The sequence below is a fragment of the Perognathus longimembris genome, chromosome 2 (genome assembly GCF_023159225.1).
Source record: "Perognathus longimembris pacificus isolate PPM17 chromosome 2, ASM2315922v1, whole genome shotgun sequence".
Lineage (NCBI taxonomy): Eukaryota > Metazoa > Chordata > Mammalia > Rodentia > Heteromyidae > Perognathus > Perognathus longimembris.
Window position 1 is genome coordinate 39783338 of NC_063162.1, and position 19607 is coordinate 39802944.

At 39.6% G+C, this 19607-nt stretch overlaps 1 protein-coding gene across 1 annotated transcript in view; it reads left to right on the forward strand.

The window, feature by feature from the left end:
* The window catches only part of Arid5b (AT-rich interaction domain 5B), a 183396-nt gene that overhangs the window by 115302 nt on the left and 48487 nt on the right, over window positions 1-19607 (forward strand). The gene's annotated exons all lie outside the window — the stretch shown is intronic.

Below are 19607 nucleotides of genomic sequence, written 5' to 3' on the forward strand. Positions count from 1 at the left end.
CGATTATAAAGTGTATAATTAGATTCTGAACAGTAAAAAGCTTCCCAAAGTGTATATAAATCAATTAAACGGGCAATACAGTAACTGATCACATAAAATTATATTTAACAAGATAGGTCATCTATCATAGTATTTTCCACACATAACAGAGTGCTTATCTTCCATCTTTGTGATTCATTCCTGCCTTTAAAAAAACAAACTGCCACAAATTCCATATTTAAGGAACCACTTTGTTGTAAGCCATCGAATTAAGTGACATTATTTTGGGCAGATTCACCTATTTTTAAAGTGAGTTTGGAGAAGAGAGATTTGGGATGCTTTCTAATGGCTTTTTGGAAAAGAAAACTGGGTTTGTCTGCCTTATTTTTAGTTGTAAATTTCCCTATAACAAGGTTGGGCATTTTTACTTAGGTTCTGATCTCACTGCTATATCCACGGTTACCAACTCTTGCCTCAGAAAGTAGCTAGATGACCTTTCGGCTTGCTTGTGTGCTTCCTGTAATCGCTGCTAGCTGTTACGACAGAGATGTAATTAGAAAAACATGCTAAATACAAATCATGCTTGATCAAGTCACTGCATGTTGAGAAGCATAGGTATAACTTGTGGCCATATTATAGCTCCTGTGTTTATACAAATCCTTCAAGTTTTATATGCATAATCAAGGCAGCCATTCCAGGCAGGCTGACCCAAGGTAGGTGGAGTTAGAAGCAAGGAGCAAGCTCTTTTGCATTTTTGACTCTAGAAACTTGGAAGGAATTCTGAAGTACTTGATAGATATATTTCATAATGGTTTAATTTTTACTGAATGGAAGCCCAAGAGGTATTTTTAGCTGGTGAAGCTATATCAGAGACTCTGGCCTTACAAATTCCCCATGTATCCAGGCTTAGTTATGCTGAGAACTGGCTTTATAATCAGGTAGCAGTGCCATCTTGTATCTTCTTGTCACTTTAGTTGGATCTAGATTCCAAGTGGCTTTTCTGTAAATGATATGAGATATATGCTGAGCACTTATTCCCAACCCCTAATAGTACCCCACAGAACAGAACAACTGGCTGGGGGTAGAGCCTTGAAGGGGTGTGACACAAAGACGTTCTCCATTATCGCTGGGCTTCCTGTGGTTCTTTTGATCTTTTAGTTTCTCTGTTACCTATTAGTAGATATATTTGATAGGAACAGTTTGTTCATTTACTTCTGTGTCCAATGACATTTACTGATGACCAACTATGTAATTGTGTAACCCAACATAAGGAAGTAGAATTAGTACGGTAAAGATTACAGCACAGAGCTAGCCTCAGGCCCTCATATTGTAGCCTGGAGACCCTAGGATCACATAATCACCACACCGAATAAGTAACATAGGGGCCTTCCTGCCAGGTTCAGTAGACAGGGAAGATATATTGTTAAAATAGTTTTGATTGTTTTGTCGCCCTTGAACATGGTACTGTAACTAATGTCATTGAGGGACTGGCACATTTTACAAGTGACTAATATATTAATCCCACTCTTCCCTTCTGCCTCATGGGATTGTCAGTTGAGTCAGGGCTTTAAAATGGAGCTTGATGAGATTTGCTCTATATATGTTGACTAATACCAATTAAACCCCTAAACATCACACACAGATGGATTATATCTCTTTCATTCCTTTTAAAGACCCAAAGATGCACCCAGTTAATAACCTGTTCTGTGTCCTTAATAAAGAACAGGCTAATTTTTAAAAAAGTTTCCTCACTGAAATGTATCAGTGAAGACTCAAATATTATTCAACTTTTGCTTTCAGAACAAAAGAAAAATGAACTTGGGCTAGAGAGAATGAAAAGAATAATTGCGAGCCTTTTATCACCAGGGATGACACATACAAATGCAGTCAAGTCATAGGGACAAGGTACTGGGGTAAGGAGGATCTTGGTAGATTGAGCAACTGGAGTTAATGACTAAAACACCAAAAGAAAGAGCAGGGAGGCTTGGGCACTGGTGACTCATACCTGCAATCCTAGCTACTCTGGAGGCTCAGATATGTGGATCATGGTTCAATACAGTAAAGAAAACAACACAGTACTAGCCTCTGACATTGTGGTTCAAAACTAGCCCAGGCAAGAAAGTCCATGAGATTGTTATCCCCAGTTAACCACTAAAAAGCCAGAAGTGGACCTGTGGTTCAAGTGGTAGAGTGTCAGCCTTGAGTGAAAAAACTAGTTCTCAAGCTCTGAATTAAAGTCTCAGTACAGCATGTGTGCGTGCACACACACACACTCCACTCAGATATCTTTTGATGTGGGGCACACCTGGAAGTCAACTAGCTGGCCCCGCCTGTTTCTCAGTCTTGGGACCACGTGTGGCTAAGATGGCGGCGCCTAACAACAACACGCAGCTGCTACAAGTGTCTTTGGTTATAACCCGGAGGCGGCTCTTCCGCCCTTGATGGACAGCTCATGCCTCCCCTTCCTGCCGATCTTAGACCTGATTGGTTCCTGTGCCTTTTATTAGTGGCACGTACTTCCCCAATAAACGAGATCTTGCACTGACAAGACTCCCAGGCCGTCTGATTGTCCTCCGGTGAGGGAGCGCTAGGTGCGGGCGGCCTGCTGACCCTTTCCTTTCTTGGCTCGTTGGTCGGGGCATGCCTTCCCCATCTCTCCCGCGGGTGGGGGGAGCATGGGATGCCAGAGACCCTGACACACTCGGATGTCTTTCCTTATGTCTCAGTGAGGTCAGCATCCTGGTGGTGTTACCAGAGCTTTTATGCTTTTGATAGCTACCTACCCATCACCCCTACTCTTTTCCATTCTCTATGCTGTAAGAATAAAAACAAGGACATCCCTGACATCAATGAGAGCCCAATGTGTAGCCTGTTTATCTCAGATAACAGAGACTATTGAGGGTTGTGTGAGCTGAGACTCCCAGAAAACCAACTTGGTTCTGCACCCTGAAAAAACAAGTATTTTGTTTCTTTGGAGACCTAAGAAATATTTGGTCATAAAGCAAATTGGTATCCAAGAAATACTTGTTGAAGATAATTCATAACGTTGATAATATATTTACTCTTAGTTAAGAATAAAATGAATTTTCTTTAGTGATATGGAGAGAACAGACAAGCTGGGGCGTGTGTCTTTTTTGGTTTAAGGGAGTGAGAAAAGCACTAAATGCTGGCTTTAGTTTGACTGGGCCCTCTAGGATGAAGTGCATTTTGCGTGTCCCTGTTGTCCACTTGCAGCCTGGGTCTTTCTTGGCCACCTTGGCTCTAGAAGTCTACTTCAAGGCAGGATATTGAGGTAGGCAGTACTCTGGAGTCAAGAAGATGAGCTATAGATGACGCATGGGTCTGTGTCTCAATATTGCTCATTGTAACCATGCACATGGCAGTACAGGGTAGTTACTTTTGTGTCTCGGTTTCTTCATTTTAAATTGGAGGTCATGATACGATCCATCTTGAGAGGATTTTTCTATGAGGACTGAATGAAAGCTTTAGCACAGTGTCTGGCATAAAATACTCACAAGATATTTATAATACATACACAACTATCTTTACCCAAAAGGGATCTGCTAGCGCTCATGTACTCTCGCAGATTTTTTGTGAGGCAATTTAGGATGGAAGTAAGAACACAGCGGGGTCTAAGGTTTACTGCTCAGAATATTCTAGAGCCTCTGTTTTCCCTCTCTTTCTTTCTTCCTTCCTTCTTCTTGCACACATCATACCAACTGCTCTCAGCTCCATATAAGCCAGGGCCTTTCTGATCTCTGTAAGTCTCCAAAATTCAGCTTCAACATTGAGAACCATATTTATTTATTTAATGTATTTTTATTTTTCATCACAAATTTATTCTCTTTATTTTTTTGTGGCATATCGAAATGTCCTCACTATTTTCCCTGATTGTTTTCCTAGGGAAGATATAATGGTTGCTTAGAATTAAGTAAATTCAAGCTAAGAAATAGTGGGAATACAAATATGGAATGTAAGGCCCAGGAGTAAAAATAATAACAACAGTAATAATAATGTCTGGTGCTTATGCTCTACTTTTTATGTGTCAGGCACTATTCTGAGCCCTGAATCAATTTCCCCCAGTATACAAATGAGGAAACAGATTGTCCACGTGAATTAGGTAGTAGAAAGTGTATAAAATTAGCCTCATTAACCCTTGGGTTTTATCCTGATGAAAATTTATGTCTCTCTGCTTCATAGTAACAAAAAAAGGGAGAATACCTTGAGACTATTTCTACCTGTTTAGTTTAGATGATTGAGGGAATGTATTGAAGCTTTTGTTTTTTGTAGTTCATCAAGACATTGGACTGTCACACACACACACACACACACACACACACATCACACATACAAAAAAACAGGGAAAACACACTATACATAAGATGTACATTTACTGGTAAGAAGTTCAGAACATTTGACATTAGTGGAAAGCTTAGTCTTTGATGTGGAAAACAGAAAAGTTTTTGTTGTTTCCATTTGGGTCAGAGAAAGAGATGGTGGCTAGGTGATAAGTTTAGTGGGTTCTGAAGTTCAACGTGATCATTGACGAGGCACAACTTGTCCTAAGCCAAGAATATGAAAGTATGAAATAAACAAGTCTAGGGCTGGGAATGTGGCTTGGTCGTAGAGTGCTTGCCTGCCTTGCAGGAGGCTCTAGGTTTGATCCCTCAGAACCACATAAATCAAACATAAAAATTTTAAATAAAATAAGTCAAGAAAAATGTGAAGAGGAAAAAGAAAAAAAATGTAATAAGATGTGTCCTAGTTATCTTGGCCGTGAGGCTTTGTTATACAATGTGACTGCTTCATGTTTGAATGGGGGCTCAAAGGGGGAAGACAGAAGACAAAGAATTACAGATGATTCATTTGTGGTGAATCATCTCACTGTGACATACAGAAGCTTGCAGCCTCTAGCTACGCTATTCTGGACAGTGACCTAAGAAGGAAATATTTTATTTTAGGCATGGCAAGCATTCTTAGTCTTAAACATTTTCCCCTTGTTTTTAAAAATGTTCACACAATCCATGCCACTTGCATGTATTCAACAATAGTTGCCTAGCAACCATCAAGAAGCATTTTTGGAGTGCAAAGGGTCTAAAAATGAATGAACAGCAAATACAGTTAAAATTGCAGCTAAGATAACTGAGTTTCTGATACCCATTTCAAAGCGTATAAACCAGGAGCCAGGCAGGGACTGTTGCAGCTGTTAGAGTGAAAAGATCTGGTGTGGAGACACTGAAATGTCCTGTTCATCTTGGACATTTTCAAAAAAAGAAAATGTTAGCCACAAGAGGGACCTCTATAGTTTAGTCCACTTTTCTGCCTTCCAGCAAGATTGCTTCCAGCACAGTCCCAAATGAATGTGTAGCTAGCTAATGGGGTTTTGGAAAACTCAAGAAAAAAGGATCTATCTTGAGTCTGCTAGGATTGTAGTTTAGGGTCTTGCAGCCTTTGGATGGAGCCCACTAGGTAAGGAGCATGGGTTAATCAGAGAATTAACCTCCTCCCTGCAGGTCAGTGATTTACAATATTCGGTGGCTCTTGTGACCATTCTTTATTAGAAATGAAAAGAACCCAAAAGCTCTTCCGGAGTAGAGATCACAAGATCAGCTTCTACAGGGAAGCTGAGGAGATAAAGGCAGGTGGAGTCTGGAAGAAATTAGGAAGCAAGAGTCACCTACATGCTGGCTCAAGTAGCAGCTGCTTTTCAGCTCATCTTTTATATATTATAGGAATATGTTATAGGAGTATGCATCCAGAATAATCAAGACCTTTAAGTCCAGTCATTATTGTTTTATGTGAAAATAATTTTCAGTTGATATATATATATACATATATACATATGTGTACAAATAGATACATATATACAAATACATGCTAAATACATCATGCCACTTAGATATGGTTTACCAACTAGTTTGTGTCTTCCTTTCTTGTCTAAAGAAACCATAATTTTACAGTTAGGGAAACTGAAGTCTAGGGAGTAAGGACATTTAGACAAATTAGATTCATATATCAAGTCCTTAAACTGTGTTATTTTAATTACCAGTTGGAGCAGCTCAGAATCAGACCTACAATGTCAAATCAGAGAATATTTACTGAATCAACAACTATTAGAAGTTAGAGGGCTGGGGATATAGCCTAGTGGCAAGAGTGCCTGCCTCGGATACACGAGGCCCTAGGTTCGATTCCCCAGCACCACATATACAGAAAACGGCCAGAAGCGGCGCTGTGGCTCAAGTGGCAGAGTGCTAGCCTTGAGCGGGAAGAAGCCAGGGACAGTGCTCAGGCCCTGAGTCCAAGGCCCAGGACTGGCCAAAAAAAAAAAAAAAAAAAAGAAGTTAGAAACAAAGTCAAGACTTAAGTTTGTTCAAATTTTTCATTACTTCTTTTGTTTCCTCTTTTTATCCTATGTCACCTGTCCTAACTGTTCTTCTCCTTTGCTATGTATAAGGGGTTGTTACAGTGTGATGTGTTTAATAGAATATTCTAGTGAGAATGTCTGAAGAAGAGCCTGGAACCTGAATGGAGGCTCAAACTTCATGAAGTGTACATTTGTCTGTTCTGGGAGTTCTAACAATCAGAAAGTTGCCTTTCTTCTTGGCCTATTTTTCTCAGTTCTACTCTGTTGCCTGTTTATTGGGCTTCTACAATGTAGTCTTCTCCATCATGATTCTTAGATATAGGGGATCCAGATAACTTTGACATGGGCACTAAGGGGTCGTCTCCAGTGACATTTAAGGAATATCCAATAATTAATTCTGCACATTAGAGACATTTCGTCTGTCCCCTTTTGGCAACCTAGTTATTGTACTGGATGAGCTGCTGGCACAGACAGCATTTCAGCCTCCAGAAAGACATGCCAGCTCCTTGGGTTGAGATTGAGTTTTCATGCACTTTATCCTTTCTTTCTGGGTCTTTTACCTACCTCTGTACTGAAGAACTAGATGTTTCCAGAGTGTCCATATCTCTTCTGCCATACAACTACTGGCTCCTTGAAATACTGGAAGTGTTGTATTATTTTCTTATTTCCATGGATATTATGATGATAATAATAATAATAATGGCCATCACCATTCACTTGTGTCTTTTGTGTGCTGAACAGTGCACTCGGCTTGCTGTTTGATGTTGCTTTATTCATATTCTTTCTACATCATAATCTTTCAAGCTAGAGATCTGATCCCCTTTTGGTAAGTGCATAAATTTAACCCCAGAGGGAGATGCTGACTTGCCCAGGATCATATAGTTGCCTGATTTGTAAAGTGAATTCAGAGCTACTTGCTCTCAAATCCTCTGCCCTCTGCTTCCTTATGAAACTTAGGTAGCCAACAGCAATTTTACCAATTTCACCAGTGTTGTGGACATGAAAGAAAAGATGATATATGTCTTTTTTTTTCTTCAGATGCTAATCCAGGCGCCATTTTAAGAGAAGTGGATGGTTTTGCATGAGGCTCCATTTACTTTGAGGATGGTGTCCTTTGCTGGCAAACATGATCAGATCTAATGTCATCTGCAAATCTCTGCATGTGTGATTTCGTAAAAACTGGTGTAGCAGTTTATTATTATAAAATTAGTATAGCATAGAACAAACCTGGGATGCAAGCCAGATGAAGGAGACAATGAATAGTTATATAAGGTTTTGGAAGCACATGTAGTAGAACACAAGCTCAGTGTCTTTTCTTCTCAATTGTCTGCTGTTTGTTAATGCTTCCTTTTCAACATGACTGCATCTCAGTTTAATAGCACTTGCCATCTCAGGCTTTATGGTGCCAAGCCTGACATAGTTACATCCCTTCGGTGCTAAAAATATTGCATGTATATATTCAACCACAGCCCGACATGTTTAGCTAATGGGTTACTCAGAGCTATGTGCTTATATAATTAAGTGATGTATGTAATTTTGTGTTAACACATTTGCAATGTGTGTTTCCCGGGTGATTGCAATGCTTTATTCTGTGTAACGTGTGACATTTTAATTCCCGCGGAACAATTTCCTACCTTGATTCGCCTTGTTTTTGTGGCAGGGGATTATTTTGCAATCAAGATAAAAGCATTATTTATAAAATTTCGAGACTATCCCATTACTGGGAACTTTTAACTGCAGATCAATCTCCTATTTTATTGATCTTTGTTAAAAAATCTTTATTGGAATTTAAATTTTATCTCTGCATTATAGATTTGCCTAGTATTTTATCTGCAAGCACTTTTTTTTTAAGGCAGATTGGTAGAGATAGGGTTCCTTTAGGGGGAAAAATAATTTTCACTGGGCAGAATGGCATCCTCCCTCTCTAAGATCCTTCTCTAAGATTTTAGAGTGCTTCTGGGCAAAGGGGTTCAGTGGACTAGCCAGTGTGCCTGTAGTTATGAAGGTTTCAGCACGACAGGTCAGAATGCCTACCCACAGACAAATCAGACTTCTGTTAAGTATTTCACTGATTATTAATAGGCCAATAGCCAAGTCTCAGAGTTCTACAGTAGAAATTAAAATGTGGGTGTAAATGTCTCCCCATAATTAATAGCATTGGAGACCTAGGGAAGGGATTTGTAGGTAGAGAGATGAGCCATCACGATTATGCAGCCACCTTATCTTCTTCAGTGCTGTTTTGCAAGCCAAATCAACATCAGTGCAAGTTACCCAACATTTGCTGTGTCTTTACTAAGTGCCAGGCATTTATTTCAAAGGACAGTCCAGAGTCGGTGACAATTGCTCATGAACCATTTACTAAGCACCTACTGTAAAGACGCTACCGCTGCGCATGATCTCTTCAGTGATGAAGGCAGAGTGATAGCAACTGATGCTAGGACAGTGGCGTACTTTCTTTTTTTATTTAAATATTTTAAAATTGATTTATTTATTGTCAAAGTGATGTACAGAGGGGTTATAGTTTCATAATAAGGCAGTGAGTACATTTCTTATCAAACTTGTTACCAACTCCCTATTTTCCTCCCATTTTCCTCCCTCCTCAGATCCCCTCCCCCAGTTGTACAGTTGGATTACAGCATATAGTTTTGTAAGTATTCCTGTTGCATTGGTTCGCCTTTTACCCTCTGTCTCTCCATTTTGGTGTTCCCGTTCCCTTCCCTACATCTGGCAAGAGACAGACATAGGTCCTCATATTCAGATGGAGATGAAGGAAACTAAAGAAGCAAATCTGGAACAAGTAGATATTGGCACTGAAGAGAGAGAAATGATGGAAAGGGCAGGGTATTTTCAGAGGAAGCCCAGGACACCTGGAGAAACTAGAGCTACAAAGCTCTGCTGCCCTCTGGGTGACTGTGGGACGTCACCAACTCCCTGGTGTATGCCGTCTTTCATGTGTATAGAGTGAGAATCCAGACTCTACATAGTGCCCAGGGGTCCATTGATGCTATGAGATGCCATTGCTCCATAAATGAGTCAAGTGAAGAATCTTGCTGCCTTCACATCTTGGATTCCCAAGCTCCTAGCAATGGTCTTGCTTCTGATCCATCCGAAAAGGCAAGGGTCATTTTCCACAACTCATGTCTTGCCAGAGCTTCCTGGCTCTGTTTTAGAAAGCCATATACAACAGACTTCAAGTCTAGATTCTGTTAAGGATTCTGTAAGGAATCCTTAAGCCTCTGAATATTCCTAGAGTATATGGCAACAGGGATCAAGTAATCCATATTATTAGCCATGTCACCAGAGGCTGTCACCTAGCAGCCACTGCATTGTTTCCAAGACCCGCCCCCACCCCCACTTCTCTGAGCCCTCAGGCCTTGGTTAATAATGTCAAAAGAATGTTTTTAAATTGCTCCTTGGTTGGTTCCGAAGTCACGGCCCCTCACGTGGTTAGAGTACTGGGCTAGGAGTCAAATTCTAAATTTAATTCCAGCCTCTGTGAACATTTTAGCTTCGTTCTTCCTCATCCTTTAGCCAGGTTTCAGTTTTCCCATCTGCAAAATAGGCAGAAAGTAGTTTGGTACCTGGAAATATTTACAGCTTTATTCTACATAGGCTTGGCATCATATTATAGAGGCAGAATATCATTTTTCATTCCATAATAGGAATTAAACAAAAGCCCTTTCAGTACTGTACCTTGTGTAAATGCCCATGCTTAAAAGCAGATGAATTTCAGAGGTCAGCAAATACTGCCCCTTTTACTTTATTTTATTTTTTTAAAGCTAAACAAGGCTAACTGGGGAATTCTTTTCAGAATAAAAATACATGAAAGGAAGGGTATTTTATCTTGCACAATACTACAAAGGAGAACGAGACTCATCATGTTTTGCTAAAGAGCTCACAGCTGTTTAATTTTATAGTAAAATTACTTTAAGAACTTTGCTAATTCAAAGACAAAAATCAAACAACTGTTCTTGCAAAACCAAACTTCCACGTGTGAGTGGAAAAGCCAAGAGAAGATGAATCTGCCTGTAAGATCATACTGAACAGGCAACGCTTTTGTTCATGCTGAATGGAGGAGTGGCCTAACATGAAAGAGAGAAACAGTAACTTCACTGGTAATAAGATGAAAAATAGTTTATATTCTTGTGTACTTTCCTTGACTTCTTCCCTAGCTTCTTCTTAAACTGCAGTTTGTTTTACTACAAAGTTTGTTTGCTTTTCGGGGATGGGCCTGTTAGACAGGAAATTGTCCCAAAGCATACAGCAGAAATTTTTAAATGGTGTTTAAGAAAATCAAATACCAAATTGCGTAACTGATGATTAAGTCTGAGGCTAAAAAAATTGTGGTAACTGGTTATTAAATTCAGAGTTCAGAATTTACATAGTTTTATTTTTTGAAGATATAGAAATTTTGTACCTACACTTGATCATATAAATCCCAAGTTTCCATATGTTGCCTACAGTGTGAAACAAATAAGCTGCTCTTTTCTTCTTCTTTTTAATGCTTTATTTTCTTCCATATTAGGAAGTTATTCAGACTTCTTTCCTTGGTTCCTATAATTCCAAACCAGTTGGAACATCAGTCTATTTTTGGTTTTGAAGGGACTTTAAAAAAATGTGGGCATGATTTTTTTAAGTTTTAAATCTCATAAAAACAATTTGCAACATATATAAGAGCTATGCTTGTAAATATAGTGAAGTCATTGTATTCCAGAAAGACAAAGTTCTGATTTCCATATTATAGCCACACCCACTCCCACCCCCACACCGCCCATCACCATGTTGGAGGGCTGTTAAATGTAAATTATAAAACACATAAAACAGCATATGGTTGTGATATATGGCTATTTCTCTCCAAGACGAATGTTCTTACCTGTACTTGATTAAATACTCTTGTACATTTCTGAGTTTTTATGGTTGTCCCGGAGCATTGCACAGAATTGCCACAAGAGGGCGATGGAGAGTTTGCTTACAGCTAACAAAGCTAGAAATGGTTTTAATATCAGTTAAGTGTTTTAACTTGCAAAGGATTTATTTCTCTGCCTTTCAGTTGCTACACATGCAGCCTCTGAGTTTCCACTAACAAGGAATAATAATCTAAATAAAGTTCTTTCGGGGTAAAATATAGACAGACTGGTGCAGACAAGGCTTTTGCCCAAATAAGGATCCTTTCTGTTTGAGACCCCACGTGGTAGATAACCATCAACTGACAGTTGGTCATGAGTTAATAATGTTGGATGCCGAAATATGCATACCATGTGCTATAAAAGAGTTTGGAGGACAAAAACAAATACTTCTATAGTTAGCTATCAGAAACATACCAGAGGTGTACAAACTGCTTCACATTTGGACTGCTTCACTAAATGTAGATTGAACCTGCTAAATAATTTGTTTAAAATGTGACCTTATTAAGTATTATACAAAAGAATGTGTGCTATTCGTTGTATGTTTTGTTGATATTACAAGAGATTTTGGTCTTAATCTCTGAGAATATTAACTGCCTTAGATACTGTAGCAACTCCTCTAAGAAAAGAAAATACTTCCTCAGCTTATTTTACTGCTTACATTACTATTCCTATATCAGAACTAACTGAAGGAGTCAAACTTGTAGAGGAAGATCCGGGTGCGAATCGAGGAAGGGGTGTGGCCCTTTGGCAGGCAGCACTCAGAAGGTTTTTAGATCTATTTATAGAAACCAAGGTGAGCTAGTAGAGCAGAAGGAGTCTGGTTTCAACTCCTGTAACCCGTTATGTGCTAGAAAGAGATATTGGGTCAGCTAGACATTGGGCAGCCATCATTTTATGTCTTTTTGAAAGTGCTAAAAATGATTGGGGCATAACATAGTTCTCCTTCCTCATTCCAGAGTTCATGCTGTTTTGTCCTCTTGTTTTTCTGGACTCACCAAATGACTGTCTCCAATGTGTAATCGCCCTGTCAGATATAACTGTGGGATAGAAGGCAGTTTGGCCAAGGCAAATAAACTACGCTCTGGCCTTTAGGCTTGACTGTATCTGACCTCTCTACTTTCAAATGAAATTTCCAAAAGGCAAACACAATCTACTGTGAACTTGTTCAACTATTTGTGGTCAGGAAGTTTCTACTTAAAACTTGCCCAAAACACTCAAGTTCCATTTCCCATATTCCATTACACTAAAGGAGGAAAATGGCTTGTACTATACCCAACTTTTATTTACAACAGAAAAGAGTAAGTCAGGAAATAAATAATCCCATGCTTGCTCTCTCTCTCTTCCCCAGTCTGTTGTCAAGGCTTAACATTAGCTTTGACATCTTAGTTAAGGAACTTAATGAAATAACATCCTCATCAGGACTATTTAGTAGCCTTGAGTCCCTAATTACCAGAGTTGAATTTTATAGAAAGATATCAGCTTCAGCAGAGTTGTCATGTATTAACATCTCTACATGAATATTCTCCACAACAGTGAATGGAATTCTAGATGGTATTAAAACTTTGAATCATGATGTCTCAGAATCTCAGACAACCCAATACAGTCCTCTTTATTGTTAAGTAAGAGGTAATCCTACTTTCTGAAAGGTAGCAAAATATTAAGAAAGTGAGAAAAAAAATCTCCTTTTTGGGTACAAATTCCTTTTGGATGCTTTAAAACCAAATCAGGGTCTATATTCAATTGATGACCTTTTACTTTTTCATAGCTGTGGTTTAAAAATTCAAATGTCTTTCCTAATATATTCATATAACCTTGTGATAAGTTAAATATTTCAATGTTAATCCACGTACATACATAACAAAAAAACATCACACATACACACACACACACAAAAAAAAAAAAAAAAAACCCTTCTCTTACTTAGTTCCAAGAGAGGAATGTTTTCTGTAGAGATGTAGCAAATCAATCATCCTCCATGTTGAAAATGGAATATCTCATTTTCAAACATGGAGAAATAGCTGAACAAGAATGCTGTGTTTATATATGCTGCTCTGATATTTACTCTTTCTTGAGAAGCTATTCGATACAAAATGTACCTTTCGGCTCTGTGCTGTCTTGTGTAATGCTAATGCCACAGAAGACATTCATCATACACTGGAATGAGCAGGTTTGTTGATTATAACAAACAGGAAACAGAGACAAAAGTTAATTTCTTTACATTCAAGAGATCCTCTCTTTATTTTATTTTATTTTATTTTTTTATTTTGGCCAGTTCTGGGCCTTGGACTCAGGTCCTGAGCACTGTCCCTGGATTCTTATTCTGCTCCCCCTTTTTTTTTTTTTTTTTTTGGTTAAGGCTATAGCACTCTGCCACTTGAGCCACAGCACCACTTCCATTTTCTATATATGTGGTGCTGGGGAATCGAACCCAGGGCTTCATATATACGAGGCAAGCACTCTTGCCATTAGGGCATATTCCCAGCCCAGATCCTCTCTTTATAGCCTTCAGAAGTTGTGGAAATTAATAGGTCTTTCAAAAGCATTTCCAGAGTCAGTTCTTAAACAGCCTTCGACAACAACAAGGAGTTACTATTAAGATATTCTATTCTTCTCTGTAATAGATTAAGAAATGTTAAACCTATGTTTAGTGGTTGGTTTTCAAAAAGATAGAAGCAGGAGATATTTCAAACCTTTAAGAAAAATCCCAGTCTGGGAATGTGGCTTAGTGGTAGAGTGCTTGTCTAGCATGCATGAAGCTCTGGGTTCAATTCCTCAGTACCATTTAAACAGAAAAAGCTAGAAGTGGTGCAGTGGCACAAGTGATAGAGTGCTAGCCTTGAGCAAAAGAAACTCAGGGATAGTGCCTAGGCCCTGAGTTCAAGCTCAAGGACTGGAAAAAAAGCAAGCAAACAAGATCCCATAATGTAGCCTGGAAGAAACACACCTATTGCAATTGTAGAAATTTATGCACCTGGTTTTCTCCATTGAGAGAGCTCAGGCTGCCGGGAGGTAGGGGAGAATAGCTTGTGGATTTGTGACATTTAGAGAGAAAAAAAGTGAGAGAAGAGTTGCCAAGAATACGTGAGAAGGAAGTTTGAGCCACTGTGATATTGTGAGCGACCACTTTTGGCTTTGATGGGTTGTGAAAGGTAGGGTGAAGGTGTGGCTCTTTATGAGTAGCTGGGTAGTGCTGCCTCTCACCTGGGACCCCTCAGCCCCCAGCTAATGCTGTAGATGCCCTATGTCCTTGATGTCTCTTGACAGAGTATGTGGTGTTCAAAGGCAGGGAAATCTTTCTGATGCAGGGGACAGGAGCATAGTTGGTTGCTGATATCCTTTGTTCCCATGAGCTCCTGAGCGTCAGGAATGCCAAGGCTGTACTTCCATCTAGGCCATGCTATATGGCCCCCAGGATCCCAAAGTTAAATGTTTTTCCAAAACAGCTCTCAGCCCTCTTCACTGTGGGGGAGATCCTGGAGGGAGGAACCCCATTATATACTGTGGTGGCCAAAACAGACTACTGAGGAGAAACAAGGTCTGGCAAGGTCTGGCATGAATTTTAATCTCCTTTCCTACTTGCAGAATTCTCCCCCTCAGAGCCTATGCTCATTCCACATCTAGACACAGGCTCAGAGGTTCTGAGTAGTCTTCAAATGATAGTAAGAGGTTTTTATGATGGTTTTGTTGTTGTTGTTTGTTTTGTTTTGTTTTTGTCTTGCTTTGCCAGTGTCCTGGTGAACAGCTCTTCTAGCTTTCTAGAACATTTCTCTAGTACCTTGGAATCCACTATGTACCTTTGGATTCTTATCTAGATGAGATTTTTTGATCATTTATGTTTGCTTCCCACCTCAAAATACAAGAGGAAACTAGGAAAGAAATCTGCCTCTCTCTGCTGATCAAACCTGACTACAAAAGAGGTTTGCTGGTCTCCAGAGCAATAATACTTGCAGTCACATGCTTTCAAACCAATTAGCAATACAGATGAGCTAGCCAGTCTTGTTCCATTTATGGGATGGGGGAAGGGCAGAAGTGAAATAATCTGTGTTTTTAAGTGTTTCTGAGAAATGAAGACCTCCAGGGCAGAGAGAGAGAGGGTGGATCAGGAAATAGCTATGCAAATCGCATGCCTATGAAATTACTAAAACTTTGATCAGGAACATTAACAATGCTTCTTCGGCATTCACAAGTATGAGACAGGCTGAGTAAGACTGGGCTTGTTGTGGAAGAGATTACAAAAGTGTTTACTTACATGGTTTGTTGAGCAGTCAATGAAGTCCATGGCTGTTTTGAAGTGAAACTGCTCAAAGAATCCAGGTATGACACAGCTGGTAATGCGTTTCACTCTCGGCAGTGACCCTTGGGGGGTCTCAGGGTTATTGACAAAGAGCCAAAATCAGACCACAAATTAAAGCCAGCTTCATTTTTCCTCTACCCTCCTTCTAACAACACAACTGGTTACTTTTTTTGTTTCAGGAGTTAGATTGGGAATGTGGATTCTGGGAGCAAATAACTCACTGGAAAATGCTAAGTTATAGTGAGTGATCCAGTCAATATTGGAGTACAGCTTGGGCTAATGAAAGCTTGGAGGCTGAGAACCAGTGGTTCGTGTCTGTAATCCTAGCTACTCAGGAGGCTGAAATATGAGGATCAGCGTTCAAAAACAGCCCTAGCAGGAAAGTCCACAAGACTCTTATTTACAACTAACCACTACAATGCCAGAAATGAAGATGTAACCCAAATAAATGGTGGAGTACTAGCCTCGAGCAGAAAAGCTCAAAGACAGCGCTCAGATCCTGAGTTCAAGCCCTAGTGTGCGTGCGCGCGCGCGCGCGCGCGCGCACACACACACACACACACACACACACACAGCCCAGACCATTACATATGGCCCGTGATAACCAATGGGAGAAGTGTGGTAGGTGGGCAGGGGACACAGGCATCCACGACTCACAGCCCTGGGCTTGTCTTTTTAATGCCTTTGAAAAATAAATGAATGAGAAGAGAACTGGAAGAATAATTAGCATGGAATGCTCTTTCTCTCCCTCTCCTAGCATTGTTTCCCATACTCATTGCTTAAAATTAGCCATTTCAACCTACCAAGAATGCCCCACAAGATCAAGCTGTACCTGTTAATGTCTTACATCTCAGAAAAGGCAGTTGCTTCTCAAATATTTCTGGTAGCTGTGGAAGATTGTTTATAAGCAAACAATAAAAATAAACTTGAATATTCTTAACAGTATGCGACATTAATATTTTATGACTTCACAGAAAGGTTCAACCATGTAAACAGACACTTGAGTACCAACAGACACTGAATGGAATAAAACTGGGTTTGAAATAAAAATTTCAGGGAATTACTTTATGAATTTAAAGTTTAAAAATGTAGGCTTTAAATTAAAGCCAAAAATGGAGAGCTGAGAGCTTTGAGTTGTCTTCCCTACCCTCCCCCAAGTATTTGAAAACTGAAATTCTGTAAGAGATTATCTGTGAAATGCCTTTCTTTTATTACACTCATAAATTTTAGCAGTGCCTTTGATCAAGTATTCTGCCATTCTTGGTTTCTAAATCTTTTACTCATACGTTAATAACTTTAAAAACATTCATCCTATTTTTGTTGTAGTGAAAGAGGAAGTTTCTAAATAGTCGAAAGGGAAACAGTGAAAAAATAGAGCACATAAATGATAACTAAATTAGAGTAGGTCTTTTTCTCCCCACCAAGAGCAATCATCCATGCTGAAACTTGCCAGAGTATTTTAAGATTATTGTCTGTAAAGAAAATGTACCAGAGAATTGCGACTCTCATAGGAAAGGCATTACAGAAATGCAAAGTATTATCAAGAACACAAACTATACATAGAACAATGTTTGTCAGTCAGTACTTAATACTTCAATCAATAGAGTTTCAATTCCTGGCTGATATTTAAAACACACACACACACACACATGCACTTATTTGTGTACAGAGCACACACACCCCCCTCCAAACACACACATACAAATTGCAAATTAAATGAGTTAACGCTCTGCCAATTTCCTCTAGACATTGACCCTGGGGGTCAAACTCTTAGGAAAATGATGCCTGCTTTTCCATTCCTGATTCCTACCTACTAGCAAGCCCTATCTCTTCATAGCAACTCACAAAGAATTTCTCTAGAGAATAGATAGCAGCATTAGCAACACAATCCTCTCTGTGCCATGGGAAGAAAGAGTTGTTAAATGATGAGTCAACCCAGCTTTTATGGCAGTTTATCTTCCCAGTATTTCCAAGAGTATAAATGCTATTTTAAAAGTGATGGGGTGGGGGGGGAGGAAGGAGGGGAGTTGAGAAAGTTATGACAGGAAGAACACAGAAAAAAAAAAGAAAGAAAGAAACAGGAGCATTTCAGCCAAAAGCAATTTACTTTGCCAGTAACTGGTTACATTTCCATTGTTTTACTATTATTCCAATTATTGCAATAGTTAAGGCTGAGATGTGAATTTCCCACACCTGCACTGCTGGGACACAATTTGTGGGAGCCCATAGATGTCTGTGTGTTTGAGCTAATAGACCCTTAAAGACTAAACAGTGACAACAAGCTGTTTTGCTGTGTTGTCAAGAAAACAGACTGTGATTCATTAATATTTGAAAGAGTTAAAAAAAAAAAAGGAGGAGGGTAGAATAATAGCACAAACATGGATTAGATGTCAGAGTAGCCGGGAACATGGGGTCTCTTGCTCCTCTAGGGATTAGCACCTGTAGAAATAGCAATCACTTCACAAAGGTAGATACTTGGTAATTTCTTGTCACAGAGTAAGAGGAACAGATGGTCAGTCAGAGGAAAAAAATGTCTCATAAGCCACAGAGATGGTTTCCTGCTTAGATGGAAGAGAGAGAGCCAGGCCCGCTGGAGAGGAATAATCTGCATGTGCATAGGTGAAGTTTTATTAGCCCTAGTGGCCTTAGTGAAGATCTTGTCACCTTCTGCTCAGTTAAGACAGGGAGATTCTCCTCTTTGTCAGGTCTGTGGGGTGCTGGATGCTTTGTAGGCTAAACACTACATAATGTTTGAGTATTTTTAGTTGGATAAAGTTCCCTGGTGCCTGGCAATCCGAGTCAACATGAATACTTCATTGTGAGGCAAAGAGGGAGTATTAGAATACTGATTAAAGCAAAGGCTCTGGATAAAATCTCAGTTGCCTGCATTCCAATCCTGATTACAAGAACCGATTTTATGATCTGAGATCCGAAATGTCATCTTCTCTTTCTAGTGACTGGATAGAAAATGGTGCTATCTCATTAGTGTGTGGTGACTTTCACATGAGTTATCTCTTGAGGCAAAGCCCTCAGAACAATGCATAGGCACAGAGAAAGTACCAAATACACATTAGCTACTATTGCTATGCAAGGGTAATTCAGAAAATGTTCATGCAAAGAGAACTTAGGCAACTCTGAGGACCATGCCAGAGCTTGGCAGTGAGAGATCGTATTTGTGCAGTGTATGTGTATATATGTATATTGTCTGTATATTATGCATACCTATGTATGTAGAAACAACTGTGCCGTATTGCTTGAAGTAGAAGTGACTGCAGCTGGAATGCCTCAATGAGTATCCTGCTGGCCTCTGAGCTGAGCTTTGTCAGGAGAGATGAGTTTTATGAATGGACCCCAGCTGCTCCAATCTGGAGTGAGGATTTGGGTTTTCTACATACACAGCCTTTAGTTTTTGAGAAGAAAGCAGGAATAGGTCCATCAAGATGTGAAGCTGTTATGTGAATACATTTAAACCCAGGGCCTTTCGCTACTCCTACTAAATGATTCTTCTGCCATACAGGAAACCAGTATGGCCTAGGAACCTGTAATTTTACTATCCTCTAAAGCCAGTCAATGGCCCCTGGAACACTAAACAGTGGGTGCTTTTCAGGGAATTTGTGCTTTGCATGTGGGACAAGGTGAATGTCCTATCATAATGCTGAAGCAATGGCTGAACAGTAATCAAGAGTCAAAGGCCTTAGGCTGCCTATCCTAATTCCCAACACCACCTTAGGTCACTAGCTTGTGTTCCCAGAGAATACAAGTAAGTTGTGAAAGAGAAGGCAGTTTTACAGGTGCCCAGGATGATAATTATACCACATGGTTAAGTTGGCAGGCCCAGCTCATGAGGATGCGAAGAATATGTGGGCATCTTTGTTTCCATTAGTCATGGTTCATTCAATAAATTCATGTTACCCAATATTGCTGTGTTGGGGCAGAAGAAAGATGAATCATTATGGTATTGCCCTTAAGAACCGTCCAATCTAATATAATAATAGGCAAAAATAAATAAATAAACAACCCCCCCCAAGAAAACCCCCACAGTTCAAGTTCCTTGGGAGAAGGA